Here is a 17633-nt window from a genome sequence, read left to right as displayed (position 1 = left end):
CGGGAAGCTGTAAGCATAGAGGACATGCCTGCACCCCATTGGACTTACCTGTGTGGGTTAAATCCGGGTTATTTGACAACCTATGGCGGTGATGGTTCTGCTCAGGCAGAGCAGTGCTGATGCTCCTCATAAAGCTGTCGCTGCTGTGAAGGTTCTAGGTGACATCACAAATCCCTTTGGTTACATACACAACAAAGCTGGGTTGTTGTTGTTTACACTCTGCAAGGCCTGTGGAAGTGAGTGACATCATAGCACTGTAGTTCTGAGGGTTCAAGATGGATGCAACAATCTCCTGTTGCTTCTATGAAGGCCGTAATAGACGACATCACCAAACAGCTCCATAGTCACATACACAGCAAAGGAGAGATGTTGTTTACACCTAGTGATGTCAGTGGTATTGAGTGACATCACAGCACAGTGCTAAGGCTCCTGGGCCTGGACACAGCAGCGGCTGCAATATCTCAACGGAGAATACGTTTATATCTATATGTGTGTGTGCGCATATATATATATATATATATATATAGTATATATATATATATATATATATATATTTCTCCGCCGAAATCACTTTTAAACCCATTTCCACCTTTTTTTCCCTTCTCTTCCTCTTACTTTTTTTTCACGTTTTTTTACGTTTTTCTCCTTTTCGCCTCTTTTCTGGGCGTATTATTCTTCTTTTTCTTCTTTTTTTTCGTCTAATGCATACCCCATCAGTGCAGCAATGCTTATTCAATACCGCCAGCAGATGGAGACACTGGGGGATAATTTTCTAAGGATTTATACTGATTTTTCCTGTCTGAATTTGTCGCACAGAAAGTTGCAGGCCAAATATGTGTGACATTTCTGCGACTTTAGCTTCTAGAGCATTTTTACAACATTATACATAGGTGCTGAATACATAAAAAGCGACTGTTCAGCGACAGACAAGTCGCATCGGCTGAAAGTAGGCCAGAATGTCAGTCCATGTTGGAGCAGGTTTAGATACAGTCTAAAGCATAGATCTCAAAGTCTGTGCACAGAATTTAGCAAGGGCCTCGCACCTTCTGATGCATCAGGTAGGTGCACAATAGCATAGCCTAACCCTCTGTACTTTGGTCTATATTGATGCGGGACATAGACAGCCAGCTGATGACCAATCCATTAGTGCAATGGATGGCTGGAAGCATTTGTCTTTGCCTTTGCAATACCACAGAAGCAATGCATGGTCAATGTACAGCAATGACACACCTGTGTGAACAGCCAGGAGACCCCCCCCCCCCCCCATGTTATGTTACATAGTTACATAGTTAGTACGGTCGAAAAAAGACATATGTCCATCACGTTCAACCAGGGAATTAAGGGGTAGGGGTGTGGCGCGATATTGGGGAAGGGATGAGATTTTATATTTCTTCATAAGCATTAATCTTATTTTGTCAATTAGGAACATTCAGCACCCACCCGCTATCAAGGCAGCTGCCTATCATGTCATGCCCTACCTGCACAGGTGTGCTGGCTACTCAAATGATCCAATTAAGGAGGCCATTTAGTCAGCAGCAGCAGAAGTCCTGTGCCTGGACGCTCCAACAGGGGCCAGACACAAGCAGAAGCAGAAGCAGCAGAAGCAGCAGCAGCACCACCTTTTGTTTTTTGGCTGCAGCAGCAGCAAGGCCCACAGGGCTGGCTAGCTGGCTAGCCAGCAAGCAGGTAGCAATGAAAGTAGGAATCTTTCTTTTTAACCCTGTAAGGGGGTGGTGCACTGTACCCGAAGATACTGCCATATCGGGTCAATGCATAGGGCGACGGAAGCAAGCTTCGAAATCGGCCCCCGTTCTCAAAAATCCATTTAATATATGGTCCCCAGATAGGGGACGTATCAGATATTAAACTGATAAGAACAGATACTACACTTGATCTTAGCCAAAAGGCCGAGAAGCGATAACCGTGAAAGGGGCGGGCCCAACAAGGTCCCCTTCATGGGCACTATCACTGCTTGCTGTCAGGGAGGCTGCCAGACAATTTTCCATGCACACTCTGGGCTGGGGGGCAGTCAACCACCAGTACACACAGCAGAACCTAAACCCATACCATTATTGCTAAGCAGCAAGACAGGGGCCCATTGCACTCCCACGGGGCCTTTTTAAATGCAATCCATAACCCGGATTTGCCAGGAACCCTTCTTACTCCTCCTACTTGCATGTGACACTGGGCTTAGGATCTGCATAGGAAACACACACACAAGCACACACCTACCTTTGTTGCCTGCAGATGCCTCCTTGGCTGTCCCCAAACGGTATCAAACCAACACCCACGGGAAGCTGTAAGCATAGAGGACATGCCTGCACCCCATTGGACTTACCTGTGTGGGTTAAATCCGGGTTATTTGACAACCTATGGCGGTGATGGTTCTGCTCAGGCAGAGCAGTGCTGATGCTCCTCATAAAGCTGTCGCTGCTGTGAAGGTTCTAGGTGACATCACAAATCCCTTTGGTTACATACACAACAAAGCTGGGTTGTTGTTGTTTACACTCTGCAAGGCCTGTGGAAGTGAGTGACATCATAGCACTGTAGTTCTGAGGGTTCAAGATGGATGCAACAATCTCCTGTTGCTTCTATGAAGGCCGTAATAGACGACATCACCAAACAGCTCCATAGTCACATACACAGCAAAGGAGAGATGTTGTTTACACCTAGTGATGTCAGTGGTATTGAGTGACATCACAGCACAGTGCTAAGGCTCCTGGGCCTGGACACAGCAGCGGCTGCAATATCTCAACGGAGAATACGTTTATATCTATATGTGTGTGTGCGCATATATATATATATATATATATATATATATATATATATATATATATATATTTCTCCGCCGAAATCACTTTTAAACCCATTTCCACCTTTTTTTCCCTTCTCTTCCTCTTACTTTTTTTTCACGTTTTTTTACGTTTTTCTCCTTTTCGCCTCTTTTCTGGGCGTATTATTCTTCTTTTTCTTCTTTTTTTTCGTCTAATGCATACCCCATCAGTGCAGCAATGCTTATTCAATACCGCCAGCAGATGGAGACACTGGGGGATAATTTTCTAAGGATTTATACTGATTTTTCCTGTCTGAATTTGTCGCACAGAAAGTTGCAGGCCAAATATGTGTGACATTTCTGCGACTTTAGCTTCTAGAGCATTTTTACAACATTATACATAGGTGCTGAATACATAAAAAGCGACTGTTCAGCGACAGACAAGTCGCATCGGCTGAAAGTAGGCCAGAATGTCAGTCCATGTTGGAGCAGGTTTAGATACAGTCTAAAGCATAGATCTCAAAGTCTGTGCACAGAATTTAGCAAGGGCCTCGCACCTTCTGATGCATCAGGTAGGTGCACAATAGCATAGCCTAACCCTCTGTACTTTGGTCTATATTGATGCGGGACATAGACAGCCAGCTGATGACCAATCCATTAGTGCAATGGATGGCTGGAAGCATTTGTCTTTGCCTTTGCAATACCACAGAAGCAATGCATGGTCAATGTACAGCAATGACACACCTGTGTGAACAGCCAGGAGACCCCCCCCCCCCCCCATGTTATGTTACATAGTTACATAGTTAGTACGGTCGAAAAAAGACATATGTCCATCACGTTCAACCAGGGAATTAAGGGGTAGGGGTGTGGCGCGATATTGGGGAAGGGATGAGATTTTATATTTCTTCATAAGCATTAATCTTATTTTGTCAATTAGGAACATTCAGCACCCACCCGCTATCAAGGCAGCTGCCTATCATGTCATGCCCTACCTGCACAGGTGTGCTGGCTACTCAAATGATCCAATTAAGGAGGCCATTTAGTCAGCAGCAGCAGAAGTCCTGTGCCTGGACGCTCCAACAGGGGCCAGACACAAGCAGAAGCAGAAGCAGCAGAAGCAGCAGCAGCACCACCTTTTGTTTTTTGGCTGCAGCAGCAGCAAGGCCCACAGGGCTGGCTAGCTGGCTAGCCAGCAAGCAGGTAGCAATGAAAGTAGGAATCTTTCTTTTTAACCCTGTAAGGGGGTGGTGCACTGTACCCGAAGATACTGCCATATCGGGTCAATGCATAGGGCGACGGAAGCAAGCTTCGAAATCGGCCCCCGTTCTCAAAAATCCATTTAATATATGGTCCCCAGATAGGGGACGTATCAGATATTAAACTGATAAGAACAGATACTACACTTGATCTTAGCCAAAAGGCCGAGAAGCGATAACCGTGAAAGGGGCGGGCCCAACAAGGTCCCCTTCATGGGCACTATCACTGCTTGCTGTCAGGGAGGCTGCCAGACAATTTTCCATGCACACTCTGGGCTGGGGGGCAGTCAACCACCAGTACACACAGCAGAACCTAAACCCATACCATTATTGCTAAGCAGCAAGACAGGGGCCCATTGCACTCCCACGGGGCCTTTTTAAATGCAATCCATAACCCGGATTTGCCAGGAACCCTTCTTACTCCTCCTACTTGCATGTGACACTGGGCTTAGGATCTGCATAGGAAACACACACACAAGCACACACCTACCTTTGTTGCCTGCAGATGCCTCCTTGGCTGTCCCCAAACGGTATCACCAACACCCACGGGAAGCTGTAAGCATAGAGGACATGCCTGCACCCCATTGGACTTACCTGTGTGGGTTAAATCCGGGTTATTTGACAACCTATGGCGGTGATGGTTCTGCTCAGGCAGAGCAGTGCTGATGCTCCTCATAAAGCTGTCGCTGCTGTGAAGGTTCTAGGTGACATCACAAATCCCTTTGGTTACATACACAACAAAGCTGGGTTGTTGTTGTTTACACTCTGCAAGGCCTGTGGAAGTGAGTGACATCATAGCACTGTAGTTCTGAGGGTTCAAGATGGATGCAACAATCTCCTGTTGCTTCTATGAAGGCCGTAATAGACGACATCACCAAACAGCTCCATAGTCACATACACAGCAAAGGAGAGATGTTGTTTACACCTAGTGATGTCAGTGGTATTGAGTGACATCACAGCACAGTGCTAAGGCTCCTGGGCCTGGACACAGCAGCGGCTGCAATATCTCAACGGAGAATACGTTTATATCTATATGTGTGTGTGCGCATATATATATATATATATATATATATATATATATATATATATATATATATATTCTCCGCCGAAATCACTTTTAAACCCATTTCCACCTTTTTTTCCCTTCTCTTCCTCTTACTTTTTTTTCACGTTTTTTTACGTTTTTCTCCTTTTCGCCTCTTTTCTGGGCGTATTATTCTTCTTTTTCTTCTTTTTTTTCGTCTAATGCATACCCCATCAGTGCAGCAATGCTTATTCAATACCGCCAGCAGATGGAGACACTGGGGGATAATTTTCTAAGGATTTATACTGATTTTTCCTGTCTGAATTTGTCGCACAGAAAGTTGCAGGCCAAATATGTGTGACATTTCTGCGACTTTAGCTTCTAGAGCATTTTTACAACATTATACATAGGTGCTGAATACATAAAAAGCGACTGTTCAGCGACAGACAAGTCGCATCGGCTGAAAGTAGGCCAGAATGTCAGTCCATGTTGGAGCAGGTTTAGATACAGTCTAAAGCATAGATCTCAAAGTCTGTGCACAGAATTTAGCAAGGGCCTCGCACCTTCTGATGCATCAGGTAGGTGCACAATAGCATAGCCTAACCCTCTGTACTTTGGTCTATATTGATGCGGGACATAGACAGCCAGCTGATGACCAATCCATTAGTGCAATGGATGGCTGGAAGCATTTGTCTTTGCCTTTGCAATACCACAGAAGCAATGCATGGTCAATGTACAGCAATGACACACCTGTGTGAACAGCCAGGAGACCCCCCCCCCCCCCCCATGTTATGTTACATAGTTACATAGTTAGTACGGTCGAAAAAAGACATATGTCCATCACGTTCAACCAGGGAATTAAGGGGTAGGGGTGTGGCGCGATATTGGGGAAGGGATGAGATTTTATATTTCTTCATAAGCATTAATCTTATTTTGTCAATTAGGAACATTCAGCACCCACCCGCTATCAAGGCAGCTGCCTATCATGTCATGCCCTACCTGCACAGGTGTGCTGGCTACTCAAATGATCCAATTAAGGAGGCCATTTAGTCAGCAGCAGCAGAAGTCCTGTGCCTGGACGCTCCAACAGGGGCCAGACACAAGCAGAAGCAGAAGCAGCAGAAGCAGCAGCAGCACCACCTTTTGTTTTTTGGCTGCAGCAGCAGCAAGGCCCACAGGGCTGGCTAGCTGGCTAGCCAGCAAGCAGGTAGCAATGAAAGTAGGAATCTTTCTTTTTAACCCTGTAAGGGGGTGGTGCACTGTACCCGAAGATACTGCCATATCGGGTCAATGCATAGGGCGACGGAAGCAAGCTTCGAAATCGGCCCCCGTTCTCAAAAATCCATTTAATATATGGTCCCCAGATAGGGGACGTATCAGATATTAAACTGATAAGAACAGATACTACACTTGATCTTAGCCAAAAGGCCGAGAAGCGATAACCGTGAAAGGGGCGGGCCCAACAAGGTCCCCTTCATGGGCACTATCACTGCTTGCTGTCAGGGAGGCTGCCAGACAATTTTCCATGCACACTCTGGGCTGGGGGGCAGTCAACCACCAGTACACACAGCAGAACCTAAACCCATACCATTATTGCTAAGCAGCAAGACAGGGGCCCATTGCACTCCCACGGGGCCTTTTTAAATGCAATCCATAACCCGGATTTGCCAGGAACCCTTCTTACTCCTCCTACTTGCATGTGACACTGGGCTTAGGATCTGCATAGGAAACACACACACAAGCACACACCTACCTTTGTTGCCTGCAGATGCCTCCTTGGCTGTCCCCAAACGGTATCAAACCAACACCCACGGGAAGCTGTAAGCATAGAGGACATGCCTGCACCCCATTGGACTTACCTGTGTGGGTTAAATCCGGGTTATTTGACAACCTATGGCGGTGATGGTTCTGCTCAGGCAGAGCAGTGCTGATGCTCCTCATAAAGCTGTCGCTGCTGTGAAGGTTCTAGGTGACATCACAAATCCCTTTGGTTACATACACAACAAAGCTGGGTTGTTGTTGTTTACACTCTGCAAGGCCTGTGGAAGTGAGTGACATCATAGCACTGTAGTTCTGAGGGTTCAAGATGGATGCAACAATCTCCTGTTGCTTCTATGAAGGCCGTAATAGACGACATCACCAAACAGCTCCATAGTCACATACACAGCAAATACACAGCAAAGGAGAGATGTTGTTTACACCTAGTGATGTCAGTGGTATTGAGTGACATCACAGCACAGTGCTAAGGCTCCTGGGCCTGGACACAGCAGCGGCTGCAATATCTCAACGGAGAATACGTTTATATCTATATGTGTGTGTGCGCATATATATATATATATATATATATATATATATATATATATATATATATTTCTCCGCCGAAATCACTTTTAAACCCATTTCCACCTTTTTTTCCCTTCTCTTCCTCTTACTTTTTTTTCACGTTTTTTTACGTTTTTCTCCTTTTCGCCTCTTTTCTGGGCGTATTATTCTTCTTTTTCTTCTTTTTTTTCGTCTAATGCATACCCCATCAGTGCAGCAATGCTTATTCAATACCGCCAGCAGATGGAGACACTGGGGGATAATTTTCTAAGGATTTATACTGATTTTTCCTGTCTGAATTTGTCGCACAGAAAGTTGCAGGCCAAATATGTGTGACATTTCTGCGACTTTAGCTTCTAGAGCATTTTTACAACATTATACATAGGTGCTGAATACATAAAAAGCGACTGTTCAGCGACAGACAAGTCGCATCGGCTGAAAGTAGGCCAGAATGTCAGTCCATGTTGGAGCAGGTTTAGATACAGTCTAAAGCATAGATCTCAAAGTCTGTGCACAGAATTTAGCAAGGGCCTCGCACCTTCTGATGCATCAGGTAGGTGCACAATAGCATAGCCTAACCCTCTGTACTTTGGTCTATATTGATGCGGGACATAGACAGCCAGCTGATGACCAATCCATTAGTGCAATGGATGGCTGGAAGCATTTGTCTTTGCCTTTGCAATACCACAGAAGCAATGCATGGTCAATGTACAGCAATGACACACCTGTGTGAACAGCCAGGAGACCCCCCCCCCCCATGTTATGTTACATAGTTACATAGTTAGTACGGTCGAAAAAAGACATATGTCCATCACGTTCAACCAGGGAATTAAGGGGTAGGGGTGTGGCGCGATATTGGGGAAGGGATGAGATTTTATATTTCTTCATAAGCATTAATCTTATTTTGTCAATTAGGAACATTCAGCACCCACCCGCTATCAAGGCAGCTGCCTATCATGTCATGCCCTACCTGCACAGGTGTGCTGGCTACTCAAATGATCCAATTAAGGAGGCCATTTAGTCAGCAGCAGCAGAAGTCCTGTGCCTGGACGCTCCAACAGGGGCCAGACACAAGCAGAAGCAGAAGCAGCAGAAGCAGCAGCAGCACCACCTTTTGTTTTTTGGCTGCAGCAGCAGCAAGGCCCACAGGGCTGGCTAGCTGGCTAGCCAGCAAGCAGGTAGCAATGAAAGTAGGAATCTTTCTTTTTAACCCTGTAAGGGGGTGGTGCACTGTACCCGAAGATACTGCCATATCGGGTCAATGCATAGGGCGACGGAAGCAAGCTTCGAAATCGGCCCCCGTTCTCAAAAATCCATTTAATATATGGTCCCCAGATAGGGGACGTATCAGATATTAAACTGATAAGAACAGATACTACACTTGATCTTAGCCAAAAGGCCGAGAAGCGATAACCGTGAAAGGGGCGGGCCCAACAAGGTCCCCTTCATGGGCACTATCACTGCTTGCTGTCAGGGAGGCTGCCAGACAATTTTCCATGCACACTCTGGGCTGGGGGGCAGTCAACCACCAGTACACACAGCAGAACCTAAACCCATACCATTATTGCTAAGCAGCAAGACAGGGGCCCATTGCACTCCCACGGGGCCTTTTTAAATGCAATCCATAACCCGGATTTGCCAGGAACCCTTCTTACTCCTCCTACTTGCATGTGACACTGGGCTTAGGATCTGCATAGGAAACACACACACAAGCACACACCTACCTTTGTTGCCTGCAGATGCCTCCTTGGCTGTCCCCAAACGGTATCAAACCAACACCCACGGGAAGCTGTAAGCATAGAGGACATGCCTGCACCCCATTGGACTTACCTGTGTGGGTTAAATCCGGGTTATTTGACAACCTATGGCGGTGATGGTTCTGCTCAGGCAGAGCAGTGCTGATGCTCCTCATAAAGCTGTCGCTGCTGTGAAGGTTCTAGGTGACATCACAAATCCCTTTGGTTACATACACAACAAAGCTGGGTTGTTGTTGTTTACACTCTGCAAGGCCTGTGGAAGTGAGTGACATCATAGCACTGTAGTTCTGAGGGTTCAAGATGGATGCAACAATCTCCTGTTGCTTCTATGAAGGCCGTAATAGACGACATCACCAAACAGCTCCATAGTCACATACACAGCAAAGGAGAGATGTTGTTTACACCTAGTGATGTCAGTGGTATTGAGTGACATCACAGCACAGTGCTAAGGCTCCTGGGCCTGGACACAGCAGCGGCTGCAATATCTCAACGGAGAATACGTTTATATCTATATGTGTGTGTGCGCATATATATATATATATATATATATATATATATATATATATATTTCTCCGCCGAAATCACTTTTAAACCCATTTCCACCTTTTTTTCCCTTCTCTTCCTCTTACTTTTTTTTCACGTTTTTTTACGTTTTTCTCCTTTTCGCCTCTTTTCTGGGCGTATTATTCTTCTTTTTCTTCTTTTTTTTCGTCTAATGCATACCCCATCAGTGCAGCAATGCTTATTCAATACCGCCAGCAGATGGAGACACTGGGGGATAATTTTCTAAGGATTTATACTGATTTTTCCTGTCTGAATTTGTCGCACAGAAAGTTGCAGGCCAAATATGTGTGACATTTCTGCGACTTTAGCTTCTAGAGCATTTTTACAACATTATACATAGGTGCTGAATACATAAAAAGCGACTGTTCAGCGACAGACAAGTCGCATCGGCTGAAAGTAGGCCAGAATGTCAGTCCATGTTGGAGCAGGTTTAGATACAGTCTAAAGCATAGATCTCAAAGTCTGTGCACAGAATTTAGCAAGGGCCTCGCACCTTCTGATGCATCAGGTAGGTGCACAATAGCATAGCCTAACCCTCTGTACTTTGGTCTATATTGATGCGGGACATAGACAGCCAGCTGATGACCAATCCATTAGTGCAATGGATGGCTGGAAGCATTTGTCTTTGCCTTTGCAATACCACAGAAGCAATGCATGGTCAATGTACAGCAATGACACACCTGTGTGAACAGCCAGGAGACCCCCCCCCCCCATGTTATGTTACATAGTTACATAGTTAGTACGGTCGAAAAAAGACATATGTCCATCACGTTCAACCAGGGAATTAAGGGGTAGGGGTGTGGCGCGATATTGGGGAAGGGATGAGATTTTATATTTCTTCATAAGCATTAATCTTATTTTGTCAATTAGGAACATTCAGCACCCACCCGCTATCAAGGCAGCTGCCTATCATGTCATGCCCTACCTGCACAGGTGTGCTGGCTACTCAAATGATCCAATTAAGGAGGCCATTTAGTCAGCAGCAGCAGAAGTCCTGTGCCTGGACGCTCCAACAGGGGCCAGACACAAGCAGAAGCAGAAGCAGCAGCAGCACCACCTTTTGTTTTTTGGCTGCAGCAGCAGCAAGGCCCACAGGGCTGGCTAGCTGGCTAGCCAGCAAGCAGGTAGCAATGAAAGTAGGAATCTTTCTTTTTAACCCTGTAAGGGGGTGGTGCACTGTACCCGAAGATACTGCCATATCGGGTCAATGCATAGGGCGACGGAAGCAAGCTTCGAAATCGGCCCCCGTTCTCAAAAATCCATTTAATATATGGTCCCCAGATAGGGGACGTATCAGATATTAAACTGATAAGAACAGATACTACACTTGATCTTAGCCAAAAGGCCGAGAAGCGATAACCGTGAAAGGGGCGGGCCCAACAAGGTCCCCTTCATGGGCACTATCACTGCTTGCTGTCAGGGAGGCTGCCAGACAATTTTCCATGCACACTCTGGGCTGGGGGGCAGTCAACCACCAGTACACACAGCAGAACCTAAACCCATACCATTATTGCTAAGCAGCAAGACAGGGGCCCATTGCACTCCCACGGGGCCTTTTTAAATGCAATCCATAACCCGGATTTGCCAGGAACCCTTCTTACTCCTCCTACTTGCATGTGACACTGGGCTTAGGATCTGCATAGGAAACACACACACAAGCACACACCTACCTTTGTTGCCTGCAGATGCCTCCTTGGCTGTCCCCAAACGGTATCAAACCAACACCCACGGGAAGCTGTAAGCATAGAGGACATGCCTGCACCCCATTGGACTTACCTGTGTGGGTTAAATCCGGGTTATTTGACAACCTATGGCGGTGATGGTTCTGCTCAGGCAGAGCAGTGCTGATGCTCCTCATAAAGCTGTCGCTGCTGTGAAGGTTCTAGGTGACATCACAAATCCCTTTGGTTACATACACAACAAAGCTGGGTTGTTGTTGTTTACACTCTGCAAGGCCTGTGGAAGTGAGTGACATCATAGCACTGTAGTTCTGAGGGTTCAAGATGGATGCAACAATCTCCTGTTGCTTCTATGAAGGCCGTAATAGACGACATCACCAAACAGCTCCATAGTCACATACACAGCAAAGGAGAGATGTTGTTTACACCTAGTGATGTCAGTGGTATTGAGTGACATCACAGCACAGTGCTAAGGCTCCTGGGCCTGGACACAGCAGCGGCTGCAATATCTCAACGGAGAATACGTTTATATCTATATGTGTGTGTGCGCATATATATATATATATATATATATATATATATATATATATATATTTCTCCGCCGAAATCACTTTTAAACCCATTTCCACCTTTTTTTCCCTTCTCTTCCTCTTACTTTTTTTTCACGTTTTTTTACGTTTTTCTCCTTTTCGCCTCTTTTCTGGGCGTATTATTCTTCTTTTTCTTCTTTTTTTTCGTCTAATGCATACCCCATCAGTGCAGCAATGCTTATTCAATACCGCCAGCAGATGGAGACACTGGGGGATAATTTTCTAAGGATTTATACTGATTTTTCCTGTCTGAATTTGTCGCACAGAAAGTTGCAGGCCAAATATGTGTGACATTTCTGCGACTTTAGCTTCTAGAGCATTTTTACAACATTATACATAGGTGCTGAATACATAAAAAGCGACTGTTCAGCGACAGACAAGTCGCATCGGCTGAAAGTAGGCCAGAATGTCAGTCCATGTTGGAGCAGGTTTAGATACAGTCTAAAGCATAGATCTCAAAGTCTGTGCACAGAATTTAGCAAGGGCCTCGCACCTTCTGATGCATCAGGTAGGTGCACAATAGCATAGCCTAACCCTCTGTACTTTGGTCTATATTGATGCGGGACATAGACAGCCAGCTGATGACCAATCCATTAGTGCAATGGATGGCTGGAAGCATTTGTCTTTGCCTTTGCAATACCACAGAAGCAATGCATGGTCAATGTACAGCAATGACACACCTGTGTGAACAGCCAGGAGACCCCCCCCCCCCATGTTATGTTACATAGTTACATAGTTAGTACGGTCGAAAAAAGACATATGTCCATCACGTTCAACCAGGGAATTAAGGGGTAGGGGTGTGGCGCGATATTGGGGAAGGGATGAGATTTTATATTTCTTCATAAGCATTAATCTTATTTTGTCAATTAGGAACATTCAGCACCCACCCGCTATCAAGGCAGCTGCCTATCATGTCATGCCCTACCTGCACAGGTGTGCTGGCTACTCAAATGATCCAATTAAGGAGGCCATTTAGTCAGCAGCAGCAGAAGTCCTGTGCCTGGACGCTCCAACAGGGGCCAGACACAAGCAGAAGCAGAAGCAGCAGCAGCACCACCTTTTGTTTTTTGGCTGCAGCAGCAGCAAGGCCCACAGGGCTGGCTAGCTGGCTAGCCAGCAAGCAGGTAGCAATGAAAGTAGGAATCTTTCTTTTTAACCCTGTAAGGGGGTGGTGCACTGTACCCGAAGATACTGCCATATCGGGTCAATGCATAGGGCGACGGAAGCAAGCTTCGAAATCGGCCCCCGTTCTCAAAAATCCATTTAATATATGGTCCCCAGATAGGGGACGTATCAGATATTAAACTGATAAGAACAGATACTACACTTGATCTTAGCCAAAAGGCCGAGAAGCGATAACCGTGAAAGGGGCGGGCCCAACAAGGTCCCCTTCATGGGCACTATCACTGCTTGCTGTCAGGGAGGCTGCCAGACAATTTTCCATGCACACTCTGGGCTGGGGGGCAGTCAACCACCAGTACACACAGCAGAACCTAAACCCATACCATTATTGCTAAGCAGCAAGACAGGGGCCCATTGCACTCCCACGGGGCCTTTTTAAATGCAATCCATAACCCGGATTTGCCAGGAACCCTTCTTACTCCTCCTACTTGCATGTGACACTGGGCTTAGGATCTGCATAGGAAACACACACACAAGCACACACCTACCTTTGTTGCCTGCAGATGCCTCCTTGGCTGTCCCCAAACGGTATCAAACCAACACCCACGGGAAGCTGTAAGCATAGAGGACATGCCTGCACCCCATTGGACTTACCTGTGTGGGTTAAATCCGGGTTATTTGACAACCTATGGCGGTGATGGTTCTGCTCAGGCAGAGCAGTGCTGATGCTCCTCATAAAGCTGTCGCTGCTGTGAAGGTTCTAGGTGACATCACAAATCCCTTTGGTTACATACACAACAAAGCTGGGTTGTTGTTGTTTACACTCTGCAAGGCCTGTGGAAGTGAGTGACATCATAGCACTGTAGTTCTGAGGGTTCAAGATGGATGCAACAATCTCCTGTTGCTTCTATGAAGGCCGTAATAGACGACATCACCAAACAGCTCCATAGTCACATACACAGCAAAGGAGAGATGTTGTTTACACCTAGTGATGTCAGTGGTATTGAGTGACATCACAGCACAGTGCTAAGGCTCCTGGGCCTGGACACAGCAGCGGCTGCAATATCTCAACGGAGAATACGTTTATATCTATATGTGTGTGTGCGCATATATATATATATATATATATATATATATATATATATATTTCTCCGCCGAAATCACTTTTAAACCCATTTCCACCTTTTTTTCCCTTCTCTTCCTCTTACTTTTTTTTCACGTTTTTTTACGTTTTTCTCCTTTTCGCCTCTTTTCTGGGCGTATTATTCTTCTTTTTCTTCTTTTTTTTCGTCTAATGCATACCCCATCAGTGCAGCAATGCTTATTCAATACCGCCAGCAGATGGAGACACTGGGGGATAATTTTCTAAGGATTTATACTGATTTTTCCTGTCTGAATTTGTCGCACAGAAAGTTGCAGGCCAAATATGTGTGACATTTCTGCGACTTTAGCTTCTAGAGCATTTTTACAACATTATACATAGGTGCTGAATACATAAAAAGCGACTGTTCAGCGACAGACAAGTCGCATCGGCTGAAAGTAGGCCAGAATGTCAGTCCATGTTGGAGCAGGTTTAGATACAGTCTAAAGCATAGATCTCAAAGTCTGTGCACAGAATTTAGCAAGGGCCTCGCACCTTCTGATGCATCAGGTAGGTGCACAATAGCATAGCCTAACCCTCTGTACTTTGGTCTATATTGATGCGGGACATAGACAGCCAGCTGATGACCAATCCATTAGTGCAATGGATGGCTGGAAGCATTTGTCTTTGCCTTTGCAATACCACAGAAGCAATGCATGGTCAATGTACAGCAATGACACACCTGTGTGAACAGCCAGGAGACCCCCCCCCCCCCATGTTATGTTACATAGTTACATAGTTAGTACGGTCGAAAAAAGACATATGTCCATCACGTTCAACCAGGGAATTAAGGGGTAGGGGTGTGGCGCGATATTGGGGAAGGGATGAGATTTTATATTTCTTCATAAGCATTAATCTTATTTTGTCAATTAGGAACATTCAGCACCCACCCGCTATCAAGGCAGCTGCCTATCATGTCATGCCCTACCTGCACAGGTGTGCTGGCTACTCAAATGATCCAATTAAGGAGGCCATTTAGTCAGCAGCAGCAGAAGTCCTGTGCCTGGACGCTCCAACAGGGGCCAGACACAAGCAGAAGCAGAAGCAGCAGAAGCAGCAGCAGCACCACCTTTTGTTTTTTGGCTGCAGCAGCAGCAAGGCCCACAGGGCTGGCTAGCTGGCTAGCCAGCAAGCAGGTAGCAATGAAAGTAGGAATCTTTCTTTTTAACCCTGTAAGGGGGTGGTGCACTGTACCCGAAGATACTGCCATATCGGGTCAATGCATAGGGCGACGGAAGCAAGCTTCGAAATCGGCCCCCGTTCTCAAAAATCCATTTAATATATGGTCCCCAGATAGGGGACGTATCAGATATTAAACTGATAAGAACAGATACTACACTTGATCTTAGCCAAAAGGCCGAGAAGCGATAACCGTGAAAGGGGCGGGCCCAACAAGGTCCCCTTCATGGGCACTATCACTGCTTGCTGTCAGGGAGGCTGCCAGACAATTTTCCATGCACACTCTGGGCTGGGGGGCAGTCAACCACCAGTACACACAGCAGAACCTAAACCCATACCATTATTGCTAAGCAGCAAGACAGGGGCCCATTGCACTCCCACGGGGCCTTTTTAAATGCAATCCATAACCCGGATTTGCCAGGAACCCTTCTTACTCCTCCTACTTGCATGTGACACTGGGCTTAGGATCTGCATAGGAAACACACACACAAGCACACACCTACCTTTGTTGCCTGCAGATGCCTCCTTGGCTGTCCCCAAACGGTATCAAACCAACACCCACGGGAAGCTGTAAGCATAGAGGACATGCCTGCACCCCATTGGACTTACCTGTGTGGGTTAAATCCGGGTTATTTGACAACCTATGGCGGTGATGGTTCTGCTCAGGCAGAGCAGTGCTGATGCTCCTCATAAAGCTGTCGCTGCTGTGAAGGTTCTAGGTGACATCACAAATCCCTTTGGTTACATACACAACAAAGCTGGGTTGTTGTTGTTTACACTCTGCAAGGCCTGTGGAAGTGAGTGACATCATAGCACTGTAGTTCTGAGGGTTCAAGATGGATGCAACAATCTCCTGTTGCTTCTATGAAGGCCGTAATAGACGACATCACCAAACAGCTCCATAGTCACATACACAGCAAAGGAGAGATGTTGTTTACACCTAGTGATGTCAGTGGTATTGAGTGACATCACAGCACAGTGCTAAGGCTCCTGGGCCTGGACACAGCAGCGGCTGCAATATCTCAACGGAGAATACGTTTATATCTATATGTGTGTGTGCGCATATATATATATATATATATATATATATATATATATATATATATATATATATATTTCTCCGCCGAAATCACTTTTAAACCCATTTCCACCTTTTTTTCCCTTCTCTTCCTCTTACTTTTTTTTCACGTTTTTTTACGTTTTTCTCCTTTTCGCCTCTTTTCTGGGCGTATTATTCTTCTTTTTCTTCTTTTTTTTCGTCTAATGCATACCCCATCAGTGCAGCAATGCTTATTCAATACCGCCAGCAGATGGAGACACTGGGGGATAATTTTCTAAGGATTTATACTGATTTTTCCTGTCTGAATTTGTCGCACAGAAAGTGGAAGGCCAAATATGTGTGACATTTCTGCGACTTTAGCTTCTAGAGCATTTTTACAACATTATACATAGGTGCTGAATACATAAAAAGCGACTGTTCAGCGACAGACAAGTCGCATCGGCTGAAAGTAGGCCAGAATGTCAGTCCATGTTGGAGCAGGTTTAGATACAGTCTAAAGCATAGATCTCAAAGTCTGTGCACAGAATTTAGCAAGGGCCTCGCACCTTCTGATGCATCAGGTAGGTGCACAATAGCATAGCCTAACCCTCTGTACTTTGGTCTATATTGATGCGGGACATAGACAGCCAGCTGATGACCAATCCATTAGTGCAATGGATGGCTGGAAGCATTTGTCTTTGCCTTTGCAATACCACAGAAGCAATGCATGGTCAATGTACAGCAATGACACACCTGTGTGAACAGCCAGGAGACCCCCCCCCCCCCCATGTTATGTTACATAGTTACATAGTTAGTACGGTCGAAAAAAGACATATGTCCATCACGTTCAACCAGGGAATTAAGGGGTAGGGGTGTGGCGCGATATTGGGGAAGGGATGAGATTTTATATTTCTTCATAAGCATTAATCTTATTTTGTCAATTAGGAACATTCAGCACCCACCCGCTATCAAGGCAGCTGCCTATCATGTCATGCCCTACCTGCACAGGTGTGCTGGCTACTCAAATGATCCAATTAAGGAGGCCATTTAGTCAGCAGCAGCAGAAGTCCTGTGCCTGGACGCTCCAACAGGGGCCAGACACAAGCAGAAGCAGAAGCAGCAGAAGCAGCAGCAGCACCACCTTTTGTTTTTTGGCTGCAGCAGCAGCAAGGCCCACAGGGCTGGCT

The 17633-nt window shown here is 45.9% G+C and overlaps 7 non-coding genes across 7 annotated transcripts; all 7 read right to left on the bottom strand.

Annotated features, from left to right (window-relative positions):
* Positions 1 to 1728: 1728 nt before the first annotated feature.
* LOC130305866 (U2 spliceosomal RNA) lies at positions 1729 to 1919 on the bottom strand. Its single transcript, XR_008855290.1, has one exon. It is a non-coding gene; the product is annotated as a U2 spliceosomal RNA (small nuclear RNA).
* A 2096-nt stretch (positions 1920 to 4015) lies between these two features.
* Positions 4016 to 4206, bottom strand: LOC130305865 (U2 spliceosomal RNA). The gene has a single exon (XR_008855289.1). It is a non-coding gene; the product is annotated as a U2 spliceosomal RNA (small nuclear RNA).
* A 2096-nt stretch (positions 4207 to 6302) lies between these two features.
* Positions 6303 to 6493, bottom strand: LOC130305864 (U2 spliceosomal RNA). Its single transcript, XR_008855288.1, has one exon. It is a non-coding gene; the product is annotated as a U2 spliceosomal RNA (small nuclear RNA).
* Positions 6494 to 8595: 2102 nt separating this feature from the next.
* On the bottom strand, positions 8596 to 8786 carry LOC130305863 (U2 spliceosomal RNA). The gene has a single exon (XR_008855287.1). It is a non-coding gene; the product is annotated as a U2 spliceosomal RNA (small nuclear RNA).
* A 2076-nt stretch (positions 8787 to 10862) lies between these two features.
* Positions 10863 to 11053, bottom strand: LOC130305862 (U2 spliceosomal RNA). The gene has a single exon (XR_008855286.1). It is a non-coding gene; the product is annotated as a U2 spliceosomal RNA (small nuclear RNA).
* A 2078-nt stretch (positions 11054 to 13131) lies between these two features.
* Positions 13132 to 13322, bottom strand: LOC130305861 (U2 spliceosomal RNA). The gene has a single exon (XR_008855285.1). It is a non-coding gene; the product is annotated as a U2 spliceosomal RNA (small nuclear RNA).
* Positions 13323 to 15406: 2084 nt separating this feature from the next.
* LOC130305860 (U2 spliceosomal RNA) lies at positions 15407 to 15597 on the bottom strand. Its single transcript, XR_008855284.1, has one exon. It is a non-coding gene; the product is annotated as a U2 spliceosomal RNA (small nuclear RNA).
* Between the last annotated feature and the right edge of the window lie 2036 nt (positions 15598 to 17633).

This window comes from Hyla sarda, unplaced genomic scaffold, assembly GCF_029499605.1.
Source record: "Hyla sarda isolate aHylSar1 unplaced genomic scaffold, aHylSar1.hap1 scaffold_1340, whole genome shotgun sequence".
NCBI classification, from domain to species: Eukaryota; Metazoa; Chordata; class Amphibia; order Anura; family Hylidae; genus Hyla; species Hyla sarda.
Note: the sequence above shows the minus strand (reverse complement) of the source record. Positions and strands in the feature narration are given on the sequence as shown.